Raw genomic sequence first — 23,739 nt, 5'->3', positions numbered from 1 at the left:
TCATGAAGAAGTTCCCAGACCTCTCGGCTTTTCGGGCAGTCCCATAGACAGTGGTATATGTCTGCTGGGGAGCAAGAGCATTTGGGCATGAGGGGTCCCCCCGGAAGACATCCTGGACTTAACTTCGGGTGATATGTAGGCTCTGTGGAATATCATAAGAGCCATAGTAGTATAGCTATCATATGGTAGTATGGAATTTAGGCATAGTGTGGTTTTTAGTATATCTGATAATGTATAGTTAGGGAGTTGCGATGTCCATTTACCCGGCCCCGGAGATGAGTCTGACCAAAATATGTGGGGTTTGATCTAATATATAAAGCTGTGTGTGTGTGTGTGTGTGTGTGCGTGCGTGTGTGTGTGTGTGTGTATGTCCGAGATTGGCATCTGCACCGTCACAGCTACAGCCACAAAATTTTGCACACTCACACGTCTGGACCCTGAGAGCGTCATAGGCTATGTTTTGAGGGGAAATTTTAACCCCGCGCTTTACAGTTATTCGCCAAAAAACCTGGCTCCATTAAAGCGAATGGAGCTGGGAGCCACAATGCAGCCAGAACTTCAGAAGAATGCGCAGCCACGCCCTTATATGGAATGTTGGCGTGTCACAATGCAGCCAGGGAAAGAGACAGACACAGACAGGGAAAGAGGCAGACACAGACAGGGTAAGAAACAGACATAGACATGGTAAGAGATAGACACAAAGAGACAGACACAGACAAACAGACAGACTGACAGGGAAAAAGACAGACAGGGAAAGAAAGGGAAAGAGACAGACAGGGTAAGAGACAGACAAAGACAGGTAAAGAGACAGACAAAGAGACAGACACAGGGAAAGAGACAGAGGGAAAGAGGAAAAGAGACAGACAGGAAAAGAGAGGGAAAGAGACAGACAGTGAAAGAGAGGGAAAGAGACAGACAGGGAAAGAGACAGACAGGGAAAGTGACAGAGATAGATAGACAGACAGGGAAAGAGATAGATAGACAGGGAAAGAGATTGAGACAGACGGAGAAAGAGGCAGAGACAGTCAGAGACAGACAGGGAAAGAGACAGACAGACAAAGAGATAGAGAGAGAGAGACAGAGAGATATATACAGAGGGGGAGACAGACAGAGAATGGGAGAGAAACGGAGAGACAGTTACTATCCCGGGAATGTTAATACATTCTATTTTGTTAACAACAGTTATTAAGCTGGGCAAAGCCAGGTAGTACAGCTAGTAGACTTATAAATGTGGCTTAATGAGTATGTTCCTGTGCGTGAGGCAAAATACATCTGGTGCAGGGGGTTAGATCTGTCTCTATCTGATATACTATTAACAACTGAGGAGGTATAATGTTTGATCTGAGCTGCGATGAATATATTACTAGCCAAAAGTGGGTATTCGGAGATGGTGTCCTCCAGGGTAAGAGGAGATTGAGTGTTTGTCAGGAGGTTACAAATCAACCTGCACCCAGACTCACCCAGTACTTGATATAATGGAGGTGGCTTACCCTGTAAGCATGAAGGCTTGCCCATAAAGGGAAGAAAAATCGATCTGCAGGGGTCTAATCCACTAATCTTTCTGGCGTGGCGCCATGCCAATACTACCGACCAAAGCAAGGCATTGTCTTTTATTTCAATAGGAACGTTATGGGGTTGTGCGTGTAGTAAAGCAAGGAGGCTAATAGGTCCAGACATGGCTTCATCAATTGGGGTATTAGTGAAATGGTTAAAAGCTCATATCCAATCTAGAGCATGTCTAAAAATGGCTGCAATACTATATAGACTAAAATTTGGAAAATTAAGACCTCCCAATGACCTGACCTGTTGCAGTTTAACACTAGAAGTCCCAGAGAGGGGTCATTTAACATTTCTACCATTGAAACCCTATGGAGCTCAAAATTCCTGGGACTTCTAGTGTTAAACATGCTGATCCTAGAGCTCTCCCTTGAGTTCCATATAAATTGTCGGGAAATTTTGGTCAAAAGTCGATCATCGTCCTTGGATAATAAAATGGGTAATGTTTGTAAGGGGAAAAACATTTTTGGGACGGAAATCATGTTAATCAGGTATGCTCTACCTGCAAAGGACAGTTTAAATGACTTCTATGAATTAATTTCTTTAATAATTGTGGAGATTAGGGGTCTGATGTTAAGTTGGTATAAACTATGTGGATTGGATGGCAAAAAGATACCTAAACATTTCAAGGAGGCTTGCCCCCATTGAAAGGGAAAAGGAAATGGCCACCGTTGGCGAGCTTCAGGGAAGATCGCTAAAGCCTGCGAAGTCATACATTTTTTAATGGAAAAGCAGTTGGGTGAATAGCATGGCTGCTAGTACTCGCCTCCACAGGAGTTGCCACTAACCTCTCTTGAAAGAGGATATATCACTAATTTGAGCATATTAAACTGGCTACATCATGGAATAATAGCTGCAGAGTTTAGTAAAATGTAGTTTTCATTTTTAATTTCTCTTCTAAGTTGCAGAGATATTAACTTGCTATAATTTATAAGAACTCTGCGAGGGCGTTAACAGAGATTCCCTGGAGGCGGTAGCTTTTTCCTCTGCATGAGACGTTGACCAATTATAAGAAGGAGGAATCATGCAGGGGAAATAAGAACACATCCCCCAGAGAAGATTAGAGCAGGCTTCTCCTAGGTGAGACATGTAATGATAGACATCGTGCACTCATCTCTGACCTCTGCGACTACTGTGTAGAATACAGCCGGGCTGAGTGTAATTACAAAGATTTTCATCTCAAGGCAGTTATTGTGGGTGAAGAGGGAGTACTGACTTCCCTGAGATGAAAGATAAAACAGTATACAATCTCACTCAGATCTGCTGTATCCTCCTCCTCCCACACTATCTGCTGTGAGATGAAAAATTAATCTGTTTATGTCACGATGTGACTACAGGTGTCACGTCAGGTATGAGAGGACTCCGGTGAGTGGCACAACACAGAGGGAACAACAGGTTAACACTACAGTGGAAGGCCCTGGCACTAGGGAGAGGAAAAGTTGGGTCACCTCCTAACACTCACCTGAGGCTGATCCCCGCACTCCCTAACATCCCTAGATGGGTCCTTCCCCCATGCGCTATCACATGCCTAGGCCCTCGCTGGCCCTGAACTCACCCGAACTAGTGAAGGAAAGCGAGATGCTATTCTTTCCACTGCAATAAGACAACACAAGGGAGGTAAGATGAACAGGAGGTGAAAGACACAACAAACAGAACTCCATAGCTTCTCCATCAGAAACTTCTCAGCTGCAACAGAAGAAACACCTCAGCTTCTGCAGAGACTGGCTCCTTCAAAGAGAACAGTATAGGTATGAGCTATAGCCAGCATAGGGAGAAAATAGCAGAAAAGAGTGGCTGTAGCTGAGATTACAACTACCTGTTAGATCACTGCAGGATAGAAATGAACCTTAATCTCTTCAGTACCACATGGAATTAAATATACTCCAACTCAGGGTAAATGAGGAACAGGATTTGTGATGAAAAATATACTGTGATCTTCTGATCCTAGATCCCCCTGAGATCACATCAGGCCATGACACACTCGTGACAGTTTGTAATCACACTCCGCTGTGCTGTATACTGCACAGTAGCTCCAGAAATCAGGAATGAGAGCAGGGCTGTCTTGAAAATGGACACAGTTGTCAACAATATGAATTTTGAAGAGACAACCAAGTGAGCATAAGTGTCAAAGGGCAAGATGTTGACAAAACCTATCAAAGAGTGAATATTTCCCTCTGCTTTCTTAATAGGTGAATTTTTCCTCTAATTTTATCCATGCTGCTTCGTTAAATATGCAATTTTTGCATTTTTAATATACCATAGGGTTCCAGAGATATGGGCCCTTTTTACTGCAATTCTTTTAAAACATGGCATTAAGAGTTCTTCAGGGGCGTGTCTTAATGGTAATCTGCATAACTATTTTGTGAGCCACGCCTCTTTGTAAAGACCAGAAAAATTAACACTAAAGGCTACTTTACACACTGCGATATCGGTCCCGATATCGCTAGTGTGGGTACCCGCCCCCATCTGTTGCGCGACACGGGCATATCGCTGCCCGTGCCGCACAACATCGCCCACAGCCGTCACACATACTTACCTGTCCGGCGACGTCGCTGTGACCGGCGAACCGCCTCCTTTCTAGGGGGGCGGTCCATGCGGCGTCACAGCGACGTCACTGAAACGTCACTGAACCGCCGCCCAATAGCAGCGGAGGGGCGGAGATGAGCGGGACGTAACATCCTGCCCACCTCCTTCCTTCCGCATAGCAGCCGGGAGGCAGGTAAGGGGAGCTTCCTCGTTCCTGCGGCGTCACACGCAGCGATGTGTGCTGCCGCAGTAACGAGGAACAACTTTGTTACTGCTGCAGTAACGATCTTTGAGAATGGACCCCCGTGTCGCCGATTAGCGATTTTGCACGTTTTTGCAACGATGCAAAATCGCTTATCGGTGTCACACGCAACGGCATCGCTAATGCGGCCGGATGTGCGTCACCAATTCCGTGACCCCAACGACTCCGCATTAGCGATGTCGCAGCGTGTAAAGCCCGCTTTAATTAAAACACACAAATCTCTGTAACCATATGGCAAATTTTAAAGAAACTAAAAACTGAAAACTCAGGGAGCCACAGGAATAAAATAAGATAAAAAAAACTGATTACTTTTGACCTGGTGGCAGGTTCTCTTTAAATATCCGTCTTTCACCCTCTAGAATCTTGGTAAGATGTTGTATGTTGAGAGTTGTTTTATAACAGCTGAAGAGCCACAGTTTGCAATGATATTGTTTTTTCGCCAAACTGTGTAGTAAGGATATGGGGGCCATTATATTTCCTACAACAGTTTGTGTGATGCCCCTGGCCTATCAGGTCGTCACAGGGTATTGTACAATCTGCCCTTCTGTGCAATATCCACCTCCTCCTTGGTTATGGGTCCCCAACTACATGGTGTTGCCAACATCAGTCAATTAAAGTCCTAGGTACACTCTGCACCACACCCACCAGACATACCAGTGGACGGTCTGAGTGGAATAGGGCCGCCCACTTGGGGGGTTGGTTAAGGGGAGGTCAGGAGTGTCAGTGAGTTGGAGTTTGAGAGTGAAGGTTGGAGGAGTGAAGTGTAGGAGGTGAAGTAGAGAGGAGGTCAGGAGCCGGGCTCTTTGGAAGCAAGTAGGTGGCAGACGGTGGTCTGGGCCTAGTAAGAGCTGGACCGCCGGTCGCAGGGGATCGTGACAAGGGGCACGGAACTGTCGAGGAGGACAACCAGCGGCCATGTATCACATACCATCATTATGGACCTAGGTCAGGGAGTAGCTTCAGGCAACCTGACAATTTACCCGACGAGAATGAAGCCTTCAACATCCGCTATCCACCCGCTCCAAAATCGGGGTACTAGCGCAACGAGGGGGATAGGACTTTCCACAAAAACGGTCCAGAAAATCCCAAGCGTGTACCCTGAGAGCAAGCTCCCACAGTTAGCCACCCTGAGGAGCAGGCCCTGATTAGTTTTATGCTACCAAGACCAAAAGAAGAGAGAACGTAGTGCCAGGAGTAAGGTCACAGATCACCAGGCAACACCAGCGGGCACGGGATACAAACTAGCTCCCCTCAGTGTCAGCGGTGTCCATAACTTTGGTTTATCCAGTTGTCCATGTCAGCTTTTTGCACAGAATGAGTACGCAAGTGACCCCCTTCACTCCCCACGGCACTCCCTGAACACGATCCCCGAGTCCTGAGATATCCCCCCTACCCGTGGAGGGTTCTAACATCTGGCTGCCCCACTCCATCGCCCCGTCTACTACTAGCTGCAGCGGTGGTACTCCGCATTAACACATATCACGGGTGGCATCACAAACTCTAAATACAACCCCTGTAAATACCACCCTTCGTTTGAGTGGCCGCACGACCCCCGGGTCCGGACACCCCTCGAGCCACCGCGGATCCGGATCTGAGCAGCCTGGCTGCTGATATGGGGGTGGCACATTTGCATCAAGCTTTAAGACAGCCATAAGATGAGGGGGTTGCACTGTGCAATAAGGTAGTAGGGAGGTTGCAGAGATGGCAAACATATTGGGACCCTGGTAGCTGATAAGGCCTAAAGGCTCTTCTTCTACGTAACCATTCTCATCCATTATAATATTGAAGATGTGTCCCAAAAACTGGTTCTCGGGAAAGCTGACAAATATCCTGGGTGCTACAAAAGCCTTCCATGAAGCAGTGCTCCCAAAATATTTTTATCCATGGCCCTAAGGCTCATGCCCCAAATATTTAGGCAGCAAGACAAGAGAGCATGGCCAATGAGTAGTGGAAGCATGAAAAAGAAAAATTAGGCACAGCATTCCCTTTTTGTCATGGGTGGTATGGAGATAACAGGGAACCGAGGCTCCTAGACTGGCCCTCATGCTAGGGGGGCCCTAACTATCCCTTTTCCCAAAGATACCTCTGAAGGTGAGGATGTCTGGGCCGCCTTCCTGGCAAGCCCTGATTTAATACCCCCTCTACCCCTCCCCAGGAGAAAGCAAGGACAGAAGTGGTTAAACCCAAGAAAATAGGCAAACAACGGAAACCAAAACTCGATCACACAGCACGCTCACACAGAGGTATTAGACAACAAGTGATAAGGAGGAAAATAAGAGAAGGGAGGAAATAACAAGACGAAAAGACAATTCCACAACACCCCAAGCAGCACACAATATAAATACAAGTAAACTGGGAAACACAGCACACGGACCAGTTTAGTGGAAGCTATAGTCGGCATGGGAAGACAGATTCCACCATCTTAAAAAGGAAGGCAGAAACTGTGCTGGTTCCCTCAACATGTGATCCTAGACGTAACCAGCAGGCTAGCAAAGATTAACTCTTGCTAGCCCGACCATTAATGAGCACACAGCTGGTCGACGCCCAAGCCTGCCTGTGCAACGCAAGAGAAACCATAGTGTGGAGTGTCAGAATCTGTAGTGTGAACATCTGATGCTCTTGTCGCGGGCGGCGGGGCGCTGTGCTCGCTTACGCTCGGGTCCGGTGCTGCTGCTGCTGCTGCTCGGTGGCTCGAGCGGAGGGCCGGATCCGGGGACTTGAGCGGCGTTCCTCGCCAGTGAGTGAAAAGGGGGTTGGTTTGTTTTGGGGATTTAGTCCGTGACGCCACCCACGGGTTGTGGTGAAAACGGGCACCACCGCTGCTGGTGACGGGGATCCCGGGAGCGATGGTAAGGAGCAGCTGGGATGTTGTTTTCCCCCTCCGTGGGTAGGGGTTGGTGGTCCCGGGGCCCGGTGGTGTGACGGGGAGGCAGGGTCGGTGAGGTGCAGGGTTGCAGGGACAGCGCGGCGCGGTGCTGGATGGCACGGGTGTACTCACTCAGAGATGCAAAAAGTCTCTGGTAAACCAAACGGCTGGATGGACAGGTCCCGCAGCCGGCTGCAGTGTCTCTCCCCGGACAGGTGATGGCGGCTGTCTTTCCCTGCACCTTTGTGTAATGTCTTGACTACGATGGGTCCCCAACGGTAGTCCGCTCCCCGGTGTATGGATGCCGGAGGAGCCCGTTTTACCCGCAGGCGCTGGCCCTTGGGTCTCTAGCCTTTGGCGGTAGCTGTATACCCTCACAGTGCGGACGGTTGCCTTCTAACGGATCTTTGGTTGTTAGGAAACCCCTGGGGTTCCTGTCACACTTGGATTTGACTGTTGATGGTGACTCCAAGCCTAGTCGGGGTCCGATGGCCCTGCCTGTGTGTGCTGGCTTCACTTCGCTCCCCGGTCGGTACCGGCGGGCCACCGCCCGACCCCGGTCCTACGGTTCCGCGTCGATCCACCACTCCTACAGACGGCCACCACCGTCTGCCAACCTTGTTGTCAGTGCCTGGGCCACAAACCCAGACACTCTCCACTTTTACTCCTCTCACTTCAACCTCCTCCACTGAACTCCTAAACTGAACTGTCACTTTTCCCGCCTCCAGGCCTGTGAACTCCTCGGTGGGCGTGGCCAACAGCTTGGCTCCGCCCCACCTGGTGTGGACATCAGACCCTGGAGGGAGGCAACAAGGGTTTTGTGTTTGGCTAATGTTACTGTCTAGTGGGGGTCGGGGTGTGCGTGTGTTACCTGTGACGACCTGGCTAGTCCAGGGCGCCACACTCTCATAACTCTCAGTGAGTTTTGAGCCAAACTCTCTGTGACACTTTTCTCCCATAGAAGACTTTTGCATTGAGCCTCGCACCCCAAATTATACATCGGCTGTGCAAATTTCCTGTGCATAAATGACGAATATTGAGAGCTGTCCCACCATCCGAGAAACTAATGACAAATGCACCAAATAATTTTTACTTTTCTAGGAAATGTTCTTGACAATCCGTAATAGTTGATAACCTGGCATCTGTCCACTTTCCTACTTATATGCAATAATTTGTCTTACTTCCCCTACTGAGGATCAGACAGGGCATCGCTATCCTCACAATAGCCACACAGGGGATTGTGTTGTGTGCACCGCGTCCGTGCTGATGGTTTATAAATTCTCTGCAGCCGCAATGTTCTAATATTACAGCATCGACCAATAAATCAGTAACCACAGAGCACACGGTGATTGGAAGCACAGGAATACCGCCATTACTGCAGGTCACGTGACCGGCCAACGTGTGAGGTCTAATATATGTGCGGCCGGGCGGTATTGACAGAAGCATAGATTCATTGAAATGGCCATTAATATTTAATGGTGACAAGTCTTCTCCGAGGTTATGCGGATGTAAATAAGTGAGGGGAATGTGATATTTACCCCCACCCTGAATCATTCATGAGGGCTGAGGATTTACAAAAGCTAAATATGACTCTGTATTTACTATGGGTCATCTCCTAGGCCGAGGCACAAAGCATTTCTGCTCTAATGGACAGTAACATAATACACTTCAATAATGCAGCCGCTGTTTCGTGTCCCGGGCAAAGCTTGGGTTTCCTGGAGCTGATCTGCTGGAAATTACATGGCTTCACATGGGCAAGGAAAATGGAATTATCATATAAGGATTCATAGGATTTATATCCACCAAAATTATGTACAATGTGAAATTGTGCATTATACTATTATATTATATAATATTACATTATATTACATTATATTATATTATATTCACCTTTCTCATAAGAGCTGACATTCTACAGGAGAGAGAACCCTGCACATAAGAGCTGACACTCTATAGGAGAGAGGACCCTGCACATAAGAGCTGACGCTCTACAGGAGAGAGGACCCTGCACATAGGAGCTGACGCTCTACAGGAGAGAGCACCCTGCACATAGGAGCTGACACTCTACAGGAGAGAGGACCCTGCACATAAGAACTGACACTATACAGGAGAGAGGACCCTGCACATAAGAACTGACACTCTACAGGAGAGAGGACGCTGCACATAATAACTGATGCTCTACAGGAGAGAGAACCCTGCACATAAGAACTGACACTCTACAGGAGAGAGGACACTGCACATAAGAACTGACACTCTACAGGAGAGAGGACACTGCACATAATAACTGATGCTCTACAGGAGAGAGGACCCTGCACATAAGAGCTGACATTCTACAGGAAAGAGGACCCTGCACATAAGAGCTGATGCTCTACAGGAGAGAGGACCCTGCACATAAGAGCTGATGCTCTACAGGAGAGTGGACCCTGCACATAAGAGCTTACACTCTACAGGAGAGAGGTCCCTGTACATAAGAGCTGATGCTCTACAGGAGAGAGGACCCTGCACATAAGAGCTGACGCTCTACAGGAGAGAGGTCCCTGTACATAAGAGTTGACACTCTACAGAAGAGAAGACCCTACACATAAGAACTGACATTCTACAGGAGAGAGGACCTTGCACATAAGAGCTGACACTCTGCAGTTGAGAGGACCTTGTGCATAAGAACTGACATTCTACAGGAGAGAGGACCCTGCACATAAGAGCTGACACTCTGCAGGTGAGAGGACCTTGTGCATAAGAGCTGACACTCTACAGGAGAGAGGACCCTGCACATAAGAGCTGACACTCTACAGGAGAGAGGACTCTGCCCATAATAGCCGATACGCCATAGGAGAGAGGACCCTGCACATAAGAGCTGACACTCTACAGGAGAGTGGACCCTGCACATAAGAGCTGACACTCTACAGGAGAGAGGACCCTGCACATAAGAGCTTACACTCTACAGGAGAGAAGACCTTGTTGTACATAAGAACTGACACTCTACAGGAGAGAGGACCATGCACATATTATTGCCATATTATGCTCCCAAAAGGGTTTGTCCAAGGTTATGTTAATGACAACCTATCTTTTGGATAGGTTATCAATATCATATAGTTCGTAATCCAACACCCGTCAACACCCCCTTAGTTTAGAAGAACTACAAGATATTGGGGTGTGATGTATAGGGAAGATCAGTGGCTGTAGCTCTAGTAAGTCCAGAGGTGACAGTTGTGCCAGGCCCCACTGCAACATAAGAAGTATTACGGGTGGTGGTCCTGCCAGAGCTTAATGGTATGGTTGTAGATAGAGGAGAAGACTTCAGGTGTAGGTGAAGATATCAGGTGTCACGATTCCTCTGTGCAGAGCATCCTGCACTAGGAGATGCTCTGCTGTGTTTTCTGGATTACTAAGCTGGCAGGTTGCTTGACTGTGCAGGATTTCATTCTTGTTCTTGGGAGTTGTATTGCGCAGGTGTTTCATCTTTCTGGTAAATGCTCTGTTTCTTTACTGAGCATGCTCTCCCAGAACCTTGCCAGTTGTACATTCTGGTTCTGTATTTGTGCTGTTGGCCTGAGTTCCTGCCTGTGCTCTGACCTTTGTTTCCTGACCCTGGACTATTGTTTGATTCTTCTCTGCCCGCTCCCTGTTCCTGTCGTCACCTCCTGGCTTTTGATCTCAGACTGTTACCTGATCAAGTCTCAGTTTTCTCCCTGAATCCATTACGTGCCTTCTTCGAGTACTGACCACCGGATCGTGACCTGACTACACCTTTGAATTCTCCCTGTGTCCATATGTGTCCTCCTGTTACCAGACCCCGACTTTCCTGACTAATCTTCAGTCTACCTGTAAGTAGTGGCTTCCATTACATCAGGATTGAGAGGGCTCCTAATTCCTAAAACAGGGCAGTAATGGAGCATCTGAACCCATTTGTTAGTGCGCCATCTCCAGGACTGAATGCCGTCAAATGGGCTACAAAACCCTCCTGTGTTACAATAGTTACATATCGGAGTTGTTAGGATCTAAAAAAAAATTCCAGGGTGGCATTATATCTTGATCAAGGGATGACTGATAATATTCCAGTAAACCATCTTTCAGGCCTCTCGTTTGATGACAAAGCACTGCCTCTATCACACATCCATTATTGGCTGCGATCCCTCAGGCAAGCACATCAATAATCTTGCCTCTTCCTGTAGCCGCGGCACCACTACATGGGGAGGACACTGCAGATAGCTGGTGGGCATCTCGGCTGCAGCAGAACCTCATTACAATCCCGAATCTTTAACATGGACACTGCTGTTTGAGCAGAGGTTAAATTTGACTATTTTGTGACCTTTAAATTACCTCGACACAAAACCTTAAAGACGTTCCCCTCTCAGATTTATTTTCTTCATTCCTAACTACATCCGCAACGTCTTCTTCCACTAGTTGCTCAGGCGGTGGCACGCGTCCAGACCCCCGTCATCAACTTATTAGGGCTAATTAATGGAGGCGCCTCATTCTTTGGTTTCCTTGTGGTCCATTTCTTTACAAAAAAAAGAAAGAAAAATATAAAACATTGAAAGCATCTGTTGCAATTATTGGTAGATTAATAGACTGAATCTTCCGAGCCATCTGCTCCGTAGCGGAAGTTAGGATCAGTCATGATTTTTAGTTTTCGGAATTTTGCAATTTTATGTTTGTACTTGTTCGTTCTACTCAAAGGGAGGGATACAGACAAAATGATCTTCTGATACAGGAGAAAATGCGAATACATTGATGAATTATGACTTTAGATCACCACTGATCTTCACTCGATAGCTCAAGTGACTCTAAGGGGCACTTTGCACACTACGACATCGCAGGTGCGATGTCGGTGGGGTCAAATCGAAAATGACGCACATCCGGCGTCGCAGTCGATATCATAGTGTGTAAATCCTTTTTGATACGATTAAGGAGCGCAAAAACGTCCAAATCGTATCATCGGTGTAGCGTCAGTCATTTCCATAATTTCGGAAGGACCGATGTTACGATGTTGTTCCTCGTTCCTGCGGCAACACACATCGCTGTGTGTGAAGTCACAGGAGTGAGGAACATCACTTTACCTGCGTCCTGCAGCTCACACCGGCTATGCGGAAGGACGGAGGTGGGCGAGATGTTTCCGTCCCGTTCAGCTCCGCCCCTCTGCTTCTATTGGCCGCCTGCCGTGTGACATCGTTATGACGCCGCACGACCCGCCCCCTTAATAAGGAGGCGGTTCGCCAGCCAGAGCGATGTCGCAGGGCAGGTAAGTCCATGTGAAGCTGCCGTAGCGATAATGTTCGCTACGGCAGCTATCACAAGATATCGCATGTGCGACGGGGGCGGGTACTATCGCGCTCGGCATCGCTATCATCGGCTAGCGATGTCGCAGCGTGCAAAGTACCCCTAAGACCCCATGCACATGGCGAAGACGGTTGATCAAGGGCCATAAAGATCCTGAATATAGAACTATAATACCCTCCACCAGAAGCAATGTCTATAAAGAAAAAACCTCAGGACAAAGAGCACTCGATTGAGTATGGCACTATCCTGCACCCCAAGTGTCCAACCCAACAGAAAAGAACACCATATTCTTCTGTTCACCATATTCTTCCATATTCTACAGGAATTTGGAGGCTTCAATGGGAGCCCAATGATGATGTTGCAAAGATGTCAACCTGGAAGATTGTTTCACAATGATATACTTGATCTGATTGTAGGTACATCAATACTTTATTGCTGAACTAACTTACTGTCACAACAGGGTTATACCAGCCATATAGGACAACACAAAGGAAGGGGAGCGGAATGCCTTATTGAAGTGAAAAGGTGGAAGTGGTGCCCCTTGACAACAATCTGTAGGTCACCCTCACTTTCCTCACCGACCCTATACAAGCTCAGCACCTGTCGCCGAGCTGGATACCTGGGCCCCTGTCTTCCCCTGACAAAAGGGCTCTAGGTAAGGATGGAGGGTATGAACCCTAGTCAACACCACTAACACTAAAGGAAGACACAAGGAAACAATAAAGGTGAAACACAAATGCTATCATCTGAGCCAAGGTACTGTAGATAGCTAAAGTCCACACTTATCTGAGCAGCAGCAACCACAGATGTCTGTGAAGCAACAGGAGATGACCACTACAGATCACAGCAAGGAACAAACTATAAACCGCACCCAAAACACCCCAGGGTGAGGTTAATAAAGGAAGACAGAGGATACCAACTGCTAGGAAGGACTGACAGTTCCCAGGGTCCTAGAGTCCAGTGGCTACAGAAATAGTGAACTGTCAGATACTAACACATGCCACCAATCTCTTTGATCTTCCAGCATTCGATGCCACTGGATTATCACTCGGCCGTGCTACCTCCATGACAGGCCGTGACATATCCGTGACACTTTCATAAACCTGTCTTAAAGTTGTCAAGTTGTCAGCCATGGCCTCAATTGGTACCATACACAAGGGACCATGAAGGAGCCTTTGGTCCCTCAGTAGATGAATAATAACTACGGCTAGACGTGAAGTGACGCTTTAAGGATCAAAAAAATAGGGACTTAAGGGGGTGTTACACGCAGCGATATCGCTGGTGAAAGCACCCACCCCCGTCGTTTGTGCATCATGGGCAAATCGCTGCCCATGGCGCACAATATCGTTAGGCGCCATCACACATACTTACCTGCCTAGCGACGTCGCTGTTGCCGGCGAACCGCCTCCTTTCTAAGGGGGCAGTTCGTGCAGCGTCACTAAGCGGCCGCTCAATAGGAGCAGAGGGGCGGAGATGAGCGGGACGTAACATTCCGCCCACCTCCTTCCTTCCGTATTGCCAGCGGCCGCAGGTAAGCTGTAGCTCGTCGTTCCCGAGGTGTCACACGTAGCGATGTGTGCTGCCTCGGGAACGACGAACAACCTGCGTGCTCAACAATCACCGATTTTTTAAAAAGCAACGACGTGTCAACGATGGACGATAAGGTGAGTATTTTCCATCGTTAACGCTCGTTCCTTGCTGACCCACGCAATGCCGTCGCTACCAATGCCGGATGTGCGTCACGGAATCCGTGACCCTAGCGATATATCGTTAGATATGTCGTTGCGTGCAACGAGGCCTTTAGGACTGATTACTGCAGGAAGCAACATGTTCATATAAGATGGATTGTCCAGTCACTGTCTCAGGCACAGGGTGGGGTGGCAGAAGATGTTTCACGGCATCTCATTGGTTCACCTCTTGAACAGCCATCTGCCTGTGAAGATGTAGATTAGGTGTCTGCCTGCAGCCCTGACTATTTTTATTACTCTTCTGTCTGGGCTCCAGGGTGAGACATTGTTCTCTTCTCCTATGGTGTGGTCCAAAATAAGTTTCTCAAATACTCTAGTGAACGCCTGTGAAACCATCACCCACGGCCATTCTAGGACATCTCAAATAGATATATGTTGTTTGAGTATTCAACAAGACTTATTGCCCTATTTTGGACTTTACCTCACCATCCATTTCTTTCAGCTGACTAACCTGCTTTTTTATCAACTATCTAAATTTACTTTTAAACTGAAGCTCAGACCAGCAGTTAACTCTTTGTCTGCTGTAAGCAAAACAAACTCTTCCCTGGCACTGTTCACACTACAAATGCTGCTTCATTAGTGTATATTTTCTCTACAGGAAAATATTTAGTCTCCCTGTTCATCATTGCTGCTTACATCCCTGACAAAGACCATAAGACCATCTGTCCACTGATAACATTCTCTGTTTTTAAGCATTTTTTTCCCGCAAGACTCTTCACATCAACATATGGAGTTTAGTGTAAGAGATCTCAAACTGTTGAAGCCATGTTTCTATGAGAGCCAGGTAATCTAAAATAAATCATTAATAAACATTTCACAATTCCAAAATTACATATTTTCTCTTTTGCTTGTTCTGAGAATGTTCTTGTCACGTCTCCACTGGAGTCGACTTCTGCTTCAATCACTAGACGACGACGCCTCACCACTGTGGGCGGCGCTGGGGACGAAGGAGCAGTCAGTGGCTTTGCTGGGCGCAGGCGACGCTCATCTATTAGGCTAGGTTTCACTAGGACCTGCAGTATCACTGATTGACTGTGGTGGTGTGTGCCGTCTGGCTGGAGTAGCTACCTTTCAGCTGGGGCCAATGGGAAGGCACCAGACCCCTCTTATGCTTTCTCCCTTCTGCTAGCAGGTGCCAGATATAGTTCTGTAATTCCCTGCTAGACTCTGGTTCCTTGCTGTTTGTATTCCCGTGTATTGACCTTAGCTTGACTACCTGACCACTCTTGTGCCTGCCGTTCCTGTACTTCGCTGCTAGCTCTGGATTTGACCCTTAGCTTGTTATCTGACCACTCTCCCGCCTGACTATTTTTGTCCCTGTTCTACCTTCTGGATTTGACCCTGACTCGTTAATGCTCTTCTCAGGACCACAGTCTTCCATGGGCAGTGATCATCTGGGCCCTTTCATAATTACAAATCCCTGTATAGGGGTTAAAGCGTTGCGGGATCTGGGTTCCTGCTTTGTGGACGGTTGCTTCTATTCACCTGTTTCACCGATCCTGAGTCCGTGGCTCCAGGCAGGCGTCACAGTTCCGGAGAGATGTCATAATGTAATATGTGCTCTGCATAAATTAGATGTCTAATCCCTGCTGTACCCCAAGTGTCAGTGTCATTATCCTGTACAACCATTATCATTATCCTGTACCCCAAGTGTCATTATCCTGCACCCCAAGTGTCAGTGTCATTATCCTGTACCCCCAGTGTCAGTGTCATTATCCTGTACCCCTAGTGTCAGTGTCAGTATCCTGTACCCAAAGTGTCAATGTCCTTATACTGCACCCCAAGTGTCAGTGTCATTATCCTGTACCCCAAGTGTCAGTGTCATTATCCTGTACCCCCAGTGTCAGTATCCTGTACCCCAAGTGTCAGTGTCCTTATCCTGTACCCCCAGTGACAGTGTCATTATCCTGTACCCCAAGTGTCATTATCCTGTACCCCAAGTGTCAATGTCATTATCCTGCACCCCAAAGGTCAGTGTCATTATCCTGTACCCCCAGTGTCAGTATCCTGTACCCCAAGTGTCAGTGTCATTATTCTGTACCCCAAGTGTCAGTGTCATTATCCTGTACCCCAAGTGTCAGTGTCATTATCCTGTACCCCCAGTGTCAGTATCCTGTACCCCAAGTGTCAGTGTCCTTATCCTGTACCCCCAGTGACAGTGTCATTATCCTGTACCCCAAGTGTCATTATCCTGTACCCCAAGTGTCAATGTCATTATCCTGCACCCCAAAGGTCAGTGTCATTATCCTGTACCCCCAGTGTCAGTATCCTGTACCCCAAGTGTCAGTGTCATTATCCTGTACCCCAAGTGTCATTATCCTGTACCCCAAGTGTCAATGTCATTATCCTGCACCCCAAAGGTCAGTGTCATTATCCTGTACCCCCAGTGTCAGTATCCTGTACCCCAAGTGTCAGTGTCATTATTCTGTACCCCAAGTGTCAGTGTCATTATCCTGTACAACCAATATCATTATCCTGTACCCCAAGTGTCATTATCCTGCACCCCAAGTGTCAGTGTCATTATCCTGTACCCCCAGTGTCAGTGTCATTATCCTGTACCCCCAGTGTCAGTGTCAGTATCCTGTACCCAAAGTGTCAATGTCATTATACTGCACCCCAAGTGTCAGTGTCATTATCCTGTACCCCAAGTGTCAGTGTCATTATCCTGTACCCCCAGTGTCAGTATCCTGTACCCCAAGTGTCAGTGTCCTTATCCTGTACCCCCAGTGACAGTGTCATTATCCTGTACCCCAAGTGTCATTATCCTGTACCCCAAGTGTCAATGTCATTATCCTGCACCCCAAAGGTCAGTGTCATTATCCTGTACCCCCAGTGTCAGTATCCTGTACCCCAAGTGTCAGTGTCATTATCCTGTACCCCAAGTGTCAGTGTCATTATTCTGTACCCCCAGTGTCATTACCCTGTACCCCCAGTGTCAGTGTCATTATCCTGTACCCCCAGTGTCAGTATCCTGTACCCCCAGTGTCACTGTCATTATCCTGTACCCCCAGTGTCAGTGTCATTATCCTGTACCCCCAGTGTCATTATCCTATACCCCAAGTGTCAGTATCCTGTACCCCAGTGTCAGTGTCATTATTCTGTACCCCCAGTGTCATTACCCTGTACCCCCAGTGTCAGTGTCATTATCCTGTACCCCCAGTGTCAGTATCCTGTACCCCCAGTGTCACTGTCATTATCCTGTACCCCCAGTGTCAGTGTCATTATCCTGTACCCCAAGTGTCAGTGTCATTATCCTGTACCCCCAGTGTCAGTATCCTGTACCCCAAGTGTCAGTGTCCTTATCCTGTACCCCCAGTGACAGTGTCATTATCCTGTACCCCAAGTGTCATTATCCTGTACCCCAAGTGTCAATGTCATTATCCTGCACCCCAAAGGTCAGTGTCATTATCCTGTACCCCCAGTGTCAGTATCCTGTACCCCAAGTGTCAGTGTCATTATCCTGTACCCCAAGTGTCAGTGTCATTATTCTGTACCCCCAGTGTCATTACCCTGTACCCCCAGTGTCAGTGTCATTATCCTGTACCCCCAGTGTCAGTATCCTGTACCCCCAGTGTCACTGTCATTATCCTGTACCCCCAGTGTCAGTGTCATTATCCTGTACCCCCAGTGTCATTATCCTATACCCCAAGTGTCAGTATCCTGTACCCCAGTATCAGTGTCATTATTCTGTACCCCCAGTGTCATTACCCTGTACCCCCAGTGTCAGTGTCATTATCCTGTACCCCCAGTGTCAGTATCCTGTACCCCCAGTGTCACTGTCATTATCCTGTACCCCCAGTGTCAGTGTCATTATCCTGTACCCCCAGTGTCATTATCCTATACCCCAAGTGTCAGTATCCTGTACCCCAGTGTCAGTGTCATTATTCTGTACCCCCAGTGTCATTACCCTGTACCCCCAGTGTCAGTGTCATTATCCTGTACCCCAAGTGTCAATGTCATTATCCTGCACCCCAAAGGTCAGTGTCATTATCCTGTACCCCCAGTGTCAGTATCCTGTACCCCAAGTGTCAGTGTCATTATCCTGTACCCCAAGTGTCAGTGTCATTATTCTGTACCCCCAGTGTCATTACCCTGTACCCCCAGTGTCAGTGTCATTATCCTGTACCCCCAGTGTCAGTATCCTGTACCCCCAGTGTCACTGTCATTATCCTGTACCCCCAGTGTCAGTGTCATTATCCTGTACCCCCAGTGTCATTATCCTATACCCCAAGTGTCAGTATCCTGTACCCCAGTATCAGTGTCATTATTCTGTACCCCCAGTGTCATTACCCTGTACCCCCAGTGTCAGTGTCATTATCCTGTACCCCCAGTGTCAGTATCCTGTACCCCCAGTGTCACTGTCATTATCCTGTACCCCCAGTGTCAGTGTCATTATCCTGTACCCCCAGTGTCATTATCCTATACCCCAAGTGTCAGTATCCTGTACCCCAGTGTCAGTGTCATTATTCTGTACCCCCAGTGTCATTACCCTGTACCCTCAGTGTCAGTGTCATTATCCTGTACCCCCAGTGTCAGTGTCATTACCCTGTACCCTCAGTGTCAGTGTCATTATCCTGTACCCCCAGTGTCACTGTCATTATCCTGTACCCCCAGTGTCAGTGTCATTATCCTGTACCCCCAGTGTCATTATCCTATACCCCAAGTGTCAGTATCCTGTACCCCAGTGTCAGTGTCATTATCCTTTACCCCTAGTGTCAGTGTCATTATCCTGTACTCCAGTGTCAGTGTCATCATCCTGTACCCCCAGTGTCAGTGCCATTATCCTGTACCCCCAGTGTCAGTGTCATTATCCTGTACCCCAAGTGTCAGTGTCATTATCCTGTACCCCCAGTGTCAGTGTCATTATCCTGTACCCCAAGTGTCAGTGTCATTATCCTGCACCCCAAGTGTCAGTGTCATTATCCTGTACACCCAGTGTCATTATCCTGCACTCCCAGTGTCAGTGTCATTATCCTGTACCCCAAGTGTCGGTGTCATTATCCTGTACCCCCAGTGTCAGTGCCATTATCCTGTACCCCCAGTGTCAGTGCCATTATCCTGTACCCCCAGTGTCGGTGTCATTATCCTGTACCCCCAGTGTCAGTGTCATTATTCTGTACCCCAAGTGTCGGTGTCATTATCCTGTACCCCCAGTGTCGGTGTCATTATCCTGTACCCCAAGTGTCAGTGTCATTATGTTGTACACCCAGTGTCAGTGTCATTAGCTTGCACCCCAAGTGTCAGTGTCATTATCCTATACCCCAAGTGTCAGTGTGATTATCCTGTACCCCCAGTGTCAGTGTCATTATCCTGTACCCCAAGTGTCAGTGTCATTATCCTGTACCCCAAGTGTCGGTGTCATTATCCTGTACCCCAAGTGTCAGTGTCATTATCCTGTACCCCAAGTGTCAGTGTCATTATCCTGTACCCCAAGTGTCGGTGTCATTATCCTGTACCCCAAGTGTCAGTGTCATTATCCTGTACACCCAGTGTCAGTGTCATTATCCTATACCCCAAGTGTCAGTGTCATTATCCTGTACACCCAGTGTCAGTGTCATTATCCTGTACCCCAAGTGTCAGTGTCATTATCCTATACCCCAAGTGTCAGTGTCATTATCCTGTACCCCCAGTGTCAGTGTCATTATCCTGTACCCCCAGTGTCAGTGTCATTATCCTGTACCCCCAGTGTCGGTGTCATTATCCTGTACCCCCAGTGTCAGTGTCATTATCCTATACCCCCAGTGTCAGTGTCATCATCCTGTACCCCCAGTGTCAGTGTCATTATCCTGTACCCCAAGTGTCGGTGTCATTATCCTGTACCCCCAGTGTCAGTGTCATTATCCTGTACCCCCAGTGTCAGTGTCATTATCCTGTACCCCAAGTGTCGGTGTCATTATCCTGTACCCCCAGTGTCAGTGTCATTATCCTGTACCCCCAGTGTCAGTGTCATTATTCTGTACCCCAAGTGTCGGTGTCATTATCCTGTACCCCCAGTGTCAGTGCCATTATCCTGTACCCCCAGTGTCGGTGTCATTATCCTGTACCCCCAGTGTCAGTGTCATTATCCTGTACCCCAAGTGTCAGTGTCATTATGTTGTACACCCCGTGTCAGTGTCATTAGCTTGCACCCCAAGTGTCAGTGTCATTATCCTATACCCCAAGTGTCAGTGTGATTATCCTGTACCCCCAGTGTCAGTGTCATTATCCTGTACCCCAAGTGTCAGTGTCATTATCCTGTACCCCAAGTGTCGGTGTCATTATCCTGTACCCCAAGTGTCAGTGTCATTATCCTGTACCCCCAGTGTCAGTGTCATTATGTTGTACACCCAGTGTCAGTGTCATTAGCTTGCACCCCAAGTGTCAGTGTCATTATCCTATGCCCCAAGTGTCAGTGTCATTATCCTGTACCCCCAGTGTCAGTGTCATTATCCTGTACCCCAAGTGTCAGTGTCATTATGCTGTACCCCTAGTGTCAGTGTCATTATCCTGTACCCCCAGTGTCGGTGTCATTATCCTGTACCCCCAGTGTCAGTGTCATTATCCTGTACCCCCAGTGTCGGTGTCATTATCCTGTACCCCCAGTGTCAGTGTCATTATCCTGTACCCCAAGTGTCGGTGTCATTATCCTGTACCCCAAGTGTCAGTGTCATTATCCTGTACCCCCAGTGTCAGTGTCATTATGTTGTACACCCAGTGTCAGTGTCATTAGCTTGCACCCCAAGTGTCAGTGTCATTATCCTATGCCCCAAGTGTCAGTGTCATTATCCTGTACCCCCAGTGTCAGTGTCATTATCCTGTACCCCAAGTGTCAGTGTCATTATGCTGTACCCCTAGTGTCAGTGTCATTATCCTGTACCCCCAGTGTCGGTGTCATTATCCTGTACCCCCAGTGTCAGTGTCATTATCCTGTACCCCCAGTGTCGGTGTCATTATCCTGTACCCCCAGTGTCAGTGTCATTATCCTGTACCCCAAGTGTCGGTGTCATTATCCTGTACCCCCAGTGTCAGTGTCATTATCCTGTACCCCCAGTGTCAGTGTCATTATCCTGTACCCCCAGTGTCAGTGTCAGTATCCTGTACCCCCAGTGTCAGTGTCATTATCCTGTACCCCCAGTGTCAGTATCATTATCCTGTACCCCCAGTGTCAGTGTCATTATCCTGTACCCCCAGTGTCAGTGTCATTATCCTGTACCCCCAGTGTCAGTGTCATTATCCTGTACCCCCAGTGTCAGTGTCATTATCCTGTACCCCCAGTGTCAGTGTCATTATCCTGTACCCCCAGTGTCAGTGTCATTATCCTGTACCCCAAGTGTCATTATCCTGCACCCCAAGTGTCAGTGTCAGTATCCTGTACACCCAGTGTCATTATCCTGCACTCCCAGTGTCAGTGTCATTATCCTGTACCCCAAGTGTCGGTGTCATTATCCTGTACCCCCAGTGTCAGTGCCATTATCCTGTACCCCCAGTGTCGGTGTCATTATCCTGTACCCCCAGTGTCAGTGTCATTATCCTGTACACCCAGTGTCAGTGTCATTATGTTGTACACCCAGTGTCAGTGTCATTAGCTTGCACCCCAAGTGTCAGTGTCATTATCCTATACCCCAAGTGTCAGTGTGATTATCCTGTACCCCCAGTGTCAGTGTCATTATCCTGTACCCCAAGTGTCAGTGTCATTATCCTGTACCCCAAGTGTCGGTGTCATTATCCTGTACCCCAAGTGTCAGTGTCATTATCCTGTACACCCAGTGTCAGTGTCATTATGTTGTACACCCAGTGTCAGTGTCATTATCCTGTACCCCCAGTGTCAGTGTCATTATCCTGTACCCCCAGTGTCGGTGTCATTATCCTGTACCCCCAGTGTCGGTGTCATTATCCTATACCCCAAGTGTCAGTGTCATCATCCTGTACCCCCAGTGTCAGTGTCATTATCCTGTACCCCAAGTGTCGGTGTTATTATCCTGTACCCCCAGTGTCAGTGTCATTATCCTGTACCCCCAGTGTCAGTGTCATTATCCTGTACCCCAAGTCTCGGTGTCATTATCCTGTACCCCCAGTGTCAGTGTCATTATCCTGTACCCCCAGTGTCGGTGTCATTATCCTGTACCCCCAGTGTCAGTGTCATTATCCTGTACCCCAAGTGTCGGTGTCATTATCCTGTACCCCCAGTGTCAGTGTCATTATCCTGTACCCCCAGTGTCAGTGTCATTATCCTGTACCCCCAGTGTCAGTGTCAGTATCCTGTACCCCCAGTGTCAGTGTCATTATCCTGTACCCCCAGTGTCAGTGTCATTATCCTGTACCCCCAGTGTCAGTGTCATTATCCTGTACCCCCAGTGTCAGTGTCATTATCCTGTACCCCCAGTGTCAGTGTCATTATCCTATACCCCCAGTGTCAGTGTCATTATCCTGTACCCCCAGTGTCAGTGTCATTATTCTGCACCCCCAGTGTCAGTGTCATTATCCTGTACCCCCAGTGTCAGTGTCATTATCCTGTACCCCCAGTGTCAGTGTCATTATCCTGTACCCCCAGTGTCAGTGTCATTATCCTGTACCCCCAGTGTCAGTGTCATTATCCTGTACCCCCAGTGTCAGTGTCATTATCCTGTACCCCCAGTGTCAGTGTCATCTATAGATGTATATTGTACTTTTTATCCGTCTGGTACAGCACATCCCCGGCTGCTCCACTTTCGTCAGGATATTAGTCCCCGTGTACGTGCTGTAATGAGCTATTAATATCATAATGACATTGTCTTTAGCAGATTTAACTAAGACTTATGAGATATGATCTAGATTTCTGCAAGTAACTCATACAGCTGTTATTTAAAAAAGCAGCACTCATAATAACTAGGCCATGAAATAAGGGTATCATTGTTTTAATAATTAGCAATTACCAGCTCTGAATTATTAATTGCATATTTCCCTGGTAAGTATTCCTCCAGAGAATAGAAATAAGCCGTGTTCAGAAACCGCAGGAACTCAACAATTCAATGGCAGCCAACAAAAATAGGCAGAAAGGGTCTGAACTAGGTGCACCGGAGTCACTCACTGCCGGGATTTCTCCGAAAGCTTTAATTAGTTCTTCTCTGCAATCAAACTGATTGGTCTGGAGTTCACGAGTCATTAACTAGTGCGGAATTCAAGTGACATATCGGGACCTTCTGATACATCAGCACCTGGTGATCTGGAATTCCTGCTAATCCGGCAATGGCCAAAAATAGTCCTAATGTTGGATAATACGTAAATGATGGAAATGCCCTCTAAATAACTCAACACACAGCCATTTATGTCTAAACCGCTGGCAACCAAAGTGAGTACACCCCTACGTGAAAATAGACAAATTTTGCCCAAAGTGTCAATATTGTGTGGCCACCATTATTTCCCAGCAATGCCTTACCTTCGACATGGAGGTCACTAAAGCTCTGGAGCCGCTGGATCCTCTTCCATACTCCATGAAGATATCCCGGAGCTGGTGGATGTAAGAGACCTTGTGCTCTTCCAAC

The sequence above is a fragment of the Anomaloglossus baeobatrachus genome, chromosome 1 (genome assembly GCF_048569485.1).
Source record: "Anomaloglossus baeobatrachus isolate aAnoBae1 chromosome 1, aAnoBae1.hap1, whole genome shotgun sequence".
Taxonomy (NCBI): Eukaryota; Metazoa; Chordata; class Amphibia; order Anura; family Aromobatidae; genus Anomaloglossus; species Anomaloglossus baeobatrachus.
The sequence above is the reverse complement of the archived record's forward strand: the minus strand, read 5'-3'. Positions refer to the sequence as shown.